Here is a 7,654-nt window from a genome sequence, read left to right on the forward strand (position 1 = left end):
AATAAGGGAGTATGAAGTAAAAGAAGGAAAGTGATTTTGAATTAATGACTGCTATTACAATACTTTGTCCACTTCTCATTTTCATGCTTCAAGAAAGATGTGAAATACTGCAGAGAATTCAAAGGACAGCTACAAAAATGACCCAAGGGCTGGAAGACAAGCCCCAAAAATAAGGCTTATGCAGGCTGAGAGGTGACTTGATCTGTGTTTATAGATATTTACACAGAGAAATGAGATCTAGGGCAATGTTTTAATGTCATATATAAAAACGTAACAAGATCCAATATCTGTAAGCTGAAGTTAAATGAATTCAACCTTGAAATAAAACCAGCTTCCTAGCAGTGGTGGTAAATGAATATTGAAATAGCTTACCACAATGGTGGTGGGCCTGACATTGCTTCATGTCTTTAGGATGAGATCAGTTGCCTTTCTGAATGATGTGTCTTTATCGCGCTACTGACAGAAACTCTATAGTGATACAGCCATTTCTGGCTTTGGGAAGGAGGAGGCTGAGCCCCACACCTGAGATCGACCGGAGCTGTGATGGAGGCAGGGTGAGGAGGGATGAGGCTCTTGGGTGACACGAAGGGTTGAGAGTCAGGTCAGTAACTCAGGGCTGTGCAGCAGGGGCAGAAGTTTGCTGCTGGGCACATCTGGGCATTACCCTCGATTACTTCCTTTCCACAGTGTTGGCCACAGGCATTGGGGGAAATCGGTATTTTTCCTGCATTGGGCCTGTGGCTGAGAGTCTGAAGGCTTAATTTAAGTTTTTAGGCCTTATCTTGCTCCCATTATTTAGGCTACATAAGGTTTATATACAGGACAAAATTATTCTTATTATAAGGAATGTTAAGGAGCTAAACCAAGATAACTTCTAAGTGATGATAAACTTCCTGAGTGGAAGTTAAAAAAAAAAAAAAAGTTTTGACAACCATCTGTAAAGCATGGACCTGCCTGATTCGGACCAGGGAGCACAGTGGTTTTCACAGGCTGGCCTGAGGGCCATCCATGCAAGCAAGCCAAGGCTCAGTTTTATGCTGCAACTAAGCTGATGCAGCCAATGCCTTGAAAATGCCCTGCTACCTCTGGCCCTTTGTGGTCCCACAGCTCCCCGCACCGCTACCAAGTGCGGTTTGCTGACCTGGCCCTGCAGTGACCTGGCTGGGGCAGAAAGCCAGCAGGAAACTAACCCCAGAAGACAAGGTGAGCTGCTGCCTGCTGGTTCAGCTCCTGTGCTGGAGGACCCTGGCCTCGTATGAACGCCAGCGCCCTAGAGGAAAGAGGACACAAGTAACTGATGGGGATGATGATGAGGTGGAGGACCACTCATTTTGGCGATGATTTGCTTTAGGTGTGATGTCAGGTTATGCTCAAAAGCCACCTGAGTTCCCCCATGCCACCTACTAACCTCAGAAGAAGACCTTGCTGTCACAGGGAAGATGTTCAAGGCCCACAGTTCAAGGAAGGTTGAGAACAACTGGAGTAGGTGATATCATCCTGTCCTTTCCAGTCCGACTTGGCGTGTTTCTGCAGTAAGACGGAAAAACATCAGGCGACAGAAGGACGATGAGAGCAGAGGCAACAGTACGTTATGTCACATCAAATATGGAAACGTTTAGCCTCAGCTGTTGGAAATGGTACCAAATAGCACTTGTTCCAGTCTCCACTGACTGGTGTGTTGTGGACAGAACTGGCTCAGCTAACTGGGCTCTTCAGGGGTGTCTCCGAACAGCTCTGCTTTCTTCTATTATTTCTGTGTTTCGATGGTGTTTGTGTTCCATATGTAATGAAAAAATACCCTTTCTAAATCAAAATCACTGTTAAACAGTTTATTATGCAAATGGCCTGTGTTTTTACAGACAGCATTCTCTAGTCCTGAGATGGCCAGATTATTGATACCAAGATTTAAAAAAGAAAAGAGAAATATCAAAACCTCAGATTAATACCTACAAGCAACGTGGTGTAATTATTTAAAAGGCATTAAGACAGGTGTTAAAATTGAGAATAACCATCTTTTTGCTCAGTCACCACGTTCAGGATCGATCATGTCTTTGGACAATTCACGTAAAACACTTTTTCTTCCCCTGTTCAAGGAGTGTGTGTGTGTTTTGAGGATAGGTATGCATATAGATTAGGTCAGGAGAGGACCTAATGGTCCTAGCAGACATATAGGCTATCAGACATAGCCACAGTTGGATCTGCTCTGTTTGTCAGCAGTACTCATATATACATAAATGCACAAAGACACCTTACTCTGGGACAGTTTTCTACCAGGATCATAAATTTATATTAGAGTACTTTTATTATAGTCTTCTTTTCTTGGCTTGAAAATATCAGAGTATAATTTAATCCTCCCTTCTCGCTGCCTCTCTTCGCTGTTGCTGCCCTGAAGAGAAGGAGCTTGCAGTAAGTAGTGGCCAGAAGATGCCCCGAGGACAGCACAGTCCCCCATAAATAGGAAATGAAACAGAAAGCTGCAATCATGAAAGAAGGGGCTAGGAAAGATTTTAATAACGTTCTTCAAAAGGTGGCTTGCGAACACTCACCACAATTTAATCCTTGAGCGTTTAAGTGCTCCTGAAACATTACATCTTTTAAAGGGGAAAAAAATACCTTTTTTCTCTAGTGTTTCTAAACCCCATGATTTTTTAGCAGTACATTTTCTTGTAAAGCCAGTACATGAGAAAGGGAAAACAGTCCACACCCCTTGCAAAAGATTTGCACCAACACCATCCCATGTGGTTTGTACTGACAGCGTCCCGTGCTGCTTGCGGTTGTTATTAGTGTTCCCTTCCTCGAGTCAGTCCGAGCAGCCCGTGGGCATGGACTGCTCTTGTCCAAAGGGCTGACCGGGAGACTGGTACAAGGCAAACGTTGCAGGTTTGGCTGTTTTACAATTTGCTGGTAAATCTGCATAGCCACATTATGCCTCCCGATATGACCAGACTTGCTGAGTAAAGGCTTGCTGTCTGAAAAATTACCTTCTAACCTTGAGCTTGCTGCTCTCCCAAGGACAGCACACGCTGCCTTTGAGGCAAGGGAGGCCAGTGGGCTATGGTGCCTTTCCCAGCCCTGAGGCAGACAGGGATCTGCAGCGGGAATTGCCCTGGAAGCTGGGCTCTGGACTCCTCTGGACTCCCAGCCCTGCAACACTGGGCACTGCAGGAAAGAAGAACCCTGCAGGAAAGGCACACGTTAAAATATCTGAGTGAAGAAAGACACTCTGCAGCGCAGGAAGCAAGCATGTACTGGTCAAGGAATTAGATTACTCAAGGTGGTGACTCACCCAGTAACTATTCAGTGTTTGTGGTTAAAAGAGAAACCTTTGCCAGAGAATGACTAAAATCCATTGGCACGGGCTCTAAAGGAATCATGACTGGGCCTAAATGACTGTGTACGCAAGTGAGTTATTTTTCCGCCCCTTTCCACTGAAGCAAGGCGGAGGATAAAAAAAATACACCATCCCTGTTTACGTAGGTTATTACAGCGCTGGAGTCGCCTCAGGGGGCCTTTCCAGCAGCCGCTGTCGCTGGGGCCAGGTTCAGGCTTACATTTCCCTGTTCAGGCTGGGCTGTGATTTTTGTGTTCATTTTAAAGGCTTGAGTTGGCAGTGTGCGGCTAGCTCCAGGGCATTCATTCTTGCTTCGTTGAATTGTATATAGGAGGAGAAAGAACAAATTCCAGGATCTTGCAGTTTTGCCACAGAAATGAAAAACAGAATGACTGGCTTTCGCAGGCTGCACCGGGGTAATCTGGGACTAATCTCAGCTCGATTGCTGCAAGCTGCTGAGGCTGGCAGTGGCTTGTCGCTCAGCATCTGGCAGGATCAAACCAAAGCCATCTCAAGTAACTCAGAGAAAGTACCACTAATGTATGCAAAAAGCAAGAAGGACATGGAGTGATCGAGAGATAGACGAGATGCCTATTTTTCTTCCCACTGGTCTCCAAAGTTGTTTTCATGTTACCATTTTCTTTGTTTAATTCTGAGATCCCCAATGCCCTGATTTTTGTCCTCCCTACAGCCTAGCAAACCATATTTACTGTCTTTGTCAAAGGTCAGTGAAATATTTCAGTGGCACAGGCTGTCAGCAAAGATGCTTAGAAGAACTTGAGAGTATTTGGTTGCTTTTGTCAGATTTTTGTGGCTGTAAGGGAACTATGCAATAAGGCAATAGCCTGGCATGCACAGATACGTATTTCCCTCCAGTAAAGGTTAAAGCACAGCCCTGGCATCATTCAGAAAAGCCTTCCCACACCTGCTTTTCATTTCCTTTTGCTATTTCTGGTAAAGAAAATTGGAAGTGTTGCTATAGATTTGGGGTGTAGAAGGCCTTCTACACATTTTCTTTTTTCTTAAAGGCAAGCCTGGGATTAAATGAATGTTTAAGACTCAAAAAGATGAAACCAGAGAATTTCTGGAAGGAGGAGAAGAAAAGGGAAAAAAGCTTGCTCTCAGTTATTATTTTTTACTACCGATCCAGCTGGGAAGCTCAAGTTGCCTTTAGTCCTTTTCAAACCTCTACTGTTTTTGCACCAGAAAATCCGCTGCTTGCTGGAGCTGCCCCTTTCTAGGGTTTAACATGGAAACAACAGAACAGCAGTCTGTTTTACAACAAGCCATTGAGCTTCCTGTAGAAACAAATTCCTTTCCAGCACTTTCTTCCCCTGCTAGCCAGTCAGCCTTTTGTTCTCTGTCTTTTCAAAGCTTGGCTGTGCTGCCTGAAGGAAAGGGGCTAGCCTAGCCAAATGCAGTTTTTCCCTGCTCCCCCCCACCCCGACTGCTACTCAGACACCCCCAGTAGATGCTGGCAGGAATGAGGGTGGTCTAAGTCCTCAGGGAGATCCTTGTTCATGTCTCCCCTTCTGCTGTTGCCACTTGGCTTCAGCAGGACCTTTGGGTGTGTTCTGTTTTTCTGGGTGGGATTTCTCAACCCCCCTGAGGGAGAGCAGCACCAAATTCCCAGAGGCCCTGGCAAAAGAAACTGCTGCCTCGATGGCTTTGTAAACAGTGCTGACGAAACCCTCAGAGCAACACTGCTTCTAAGTTCATATCTCACCCGAGTGTTCGGAGTATTTCCCCGGAACACGCAAAGCCCAGGCTTCACTCTTGTGGTGCCTCTTTTGGAGAAACATCTTTGAATGCTTGCTTCCCATGGGATCCCACCTCCCACAACAGGGTATGGGCCATAACAACTGGAATGTCCTTAATGAAGGAGGTTGAGACTCATCCAAAGTGGTCATAGTTTGGCAGCGAGGGCAGCCTGTGAACATGGTGGGTGTCCTGGATTCATAACCCGCTCCCATCAGATGTGCGGGGCTGCGAGCACAGCTGCTCTCCCCAGCCAGTGCTCTGTTTGTGGGCGAATGGGCATACACAGCTGGGACGGAGCAGGAAAGCTGTTTGCCTCCTGTAAGAAATGCCTGGGCAAGTTTTGGCAGCTAGCTCCAGACGAGAATCCCAAACGGAGCAAAGGACGTAGCTGTCTTGGAGGGTCTTTGCCTCGTCTGCTCTCACCGCTAATGGCCACCCATTTTCCCACAGCTGGTTGCTCACTCCCCACTCACCTTGCCAGCTTTTCAAGAACCCACTCTTGGGCTTTTCATCCTCTGCGTGCAGCCTGTGGGGAACGCGGGTTTCTGCCCTGGGGCTACGTTTCCTACTGATCTGAACCGCTAAGTCACGCAGCACTGAGTCACGAGGAGATTTTGCCTCGGGTGCGCCGGTGCCCTCAGGCATGTTTGTAGATCTCATCCTGTGACTCCAACCTCCTCTTTTCCTGACAATGCTTTTGCTCCTCCAGGGTTTTTGGTCAAACGATAATGTTGTGATGTTTGTGCCCGTAAGTGCCATTTTGAATACATGTGAACGTGCAGATTTGAGTGTTTCGTTTTGAGATATGGATGAGACGATCTCGATCTCCAGAGGTCTCTGCCTACTTCAGCATCTCTGTGTGATTCGGGGTGTGGGATTTTATACACAGAGTGACATTCCTGCCCTTCCTGCTCTCCCCACTCTTAAATCCCTTTTGGTGCCTCTCCGTGCTTTTGCACTCCATTAAGGTTATTAGCAGATACTTAGGAAGAGTGTAGTTTGGCCTACCCACTCTGAAAGCATCTCATCTAAATGGGAACTTTATAGGCAGGTCTCAAACCTCACAGGTCAGTTTAGTGTTTTCCAGACACTGCACGTTCTCTTTTAGCATTCATAAAGCAGACCGACTCCATCACTTTATCTCACGGCTCGGGAAGGCAATCTCTCTGCTTGCTAATATCCTTATTTTAACATGTAGGACAGAATCACAATTGCTGTATACAAAGAGTGAAACCGAAGATGACGGGCCTTGAAAAAATGAGCAGGATCTGGTCCTGCGCAGCACTGCGCTTAGCTCCAGGGAAAGCAGGAAGGATGCAGAAAAGCAATCTCCACTGAGGCATTCCTTTACTACACGTTTTTGTATCTCATCTTTATTCTCTGTCAGGGTTTTTTCCACCTTCTTTAAACCACAGTGAATCGAGTGTGCTCCTTTGAAAGAAACATGCAATTGTTAATCGGTATATGTTATGCATAAAGAAATGTAACAGCCAAAGCTTTTCACTTTGGCAGTATCAAATTCTCCTGATTTACCCATGGTCTCTCTTTTTTTTTTGGTAATACATGCAGAAAGTGCTCTAACATCCTCATCACCGTAAGGATTCAGACTTAAAACAACAACCCCATCCTTTCTGCCTTTGGCACTATTTGCTGATTAACCATCTGCTGTCATCAAAGTCCTGGTGAAGAAATGTGTACTCCGCAGTGCCGACTGAGCGGGCGGTGTTTGGCAATACCAAAGCGTGGAAATACCCAAAGCAGCGTCCGTGCAAAGACTGGAGCCCCAGGCAGCTTTTTCCCAGAAAGCCGAGGCAAGTGCCCAGAACTCCAGGTGCCGCAAAGGTGATGGGCACCACCACTGTTCGCCTTGGCTGCGCTTCCCAGACGCAATGCTTTCCTCATGGGGTGCCCCACGCAATTAATCTTGCTTTGGTTCAAACCTCCTTGCATATTACTGGGGTATCACATCAGTTTCTGTGTTCAGCCTTTCAATAAATAACCTTTGCAGGAAATAATTGCTGTGAATATAAATGATGTGCTGTCTATCTGCCCTAAATTTTTAGGAGGAAAGATTACTAAACAATCAGGAATGGCACCTGGTCAAGAACACTCCTTTGTGCTGATGAAGAAGCAAAAGTGCCGTGTTTGAAAGAGAGCCGACCTCCTGCAGCAGAGTGTTGCTGCTCCTTTGCTTCAGGTGCTTGTTGGTTTTAATTTGCTGTGGTGCTCTTAACTCATTATTTTCTATAAGAACATAACTGCCATTTGACCTAGTGATGCTAGTCTAGGCAGAATAATAATAACAACATCACATCCAGCGTACCATGATAATACTTTACATAAAGACTCTGTATCAAGAGAGACCCCAAAAAACAACCTTTACTTGCTCATTTTTCTGATTATTTACCACACACTCAACTTTGAAGGGTGGATCTGTGGGTGTGACATACAGATGTTTCCCTTGGGCATCTGCGTTGGCCCATAGATAAGGAGGGGGGACATTGGTCTGTGCCCCTGTGGCAGGCTGCAGAAGACACCAACTCCTCCTGACTCTGGGTGGGC

At 46.0% G+C, this 7,654-nt stretch overlaps 1 long non-coding RNA gene across 1 annotated transcript; it reads left to right on the plus strand.

Moving 5' to 3' along the window:
• The first annotated feature begins 467 nt into the window (after positions 1-467).
• On the plus strand, positions 468-7,005 carry LOC142407680 (uncharacterized). The gene is made up of 3 exons (XR_012775009.1): positions 468-554; positions 6,291-6,448; positions 6,662-7,005. It is a non-coding gene; the product is annotated as an uncharacterized LOC142407680 (long non-coding RNA).
• The last annotated feature ends 649 nt before the right edge of the window (positions 7,006-7,654 follow it).

This window comes from Mycteria americana, chromosome 3 (assembly GCF_035582795.1).
Source record: "Mycteria americana isolate JAX WOST 10 ecotype Jacksonville Zoo and Gardens chromosome 3, USCA_MyAme_1.0, whole genome shotgun sequence".
In the NCBI taxonomy this organism is placed as follows: domain Eukaryota; kingdom Metazoa; phylum Chordata; class Aves; order Ciconiiformes; family Ciconiidae; genus Mycteria; species Mycteria americana.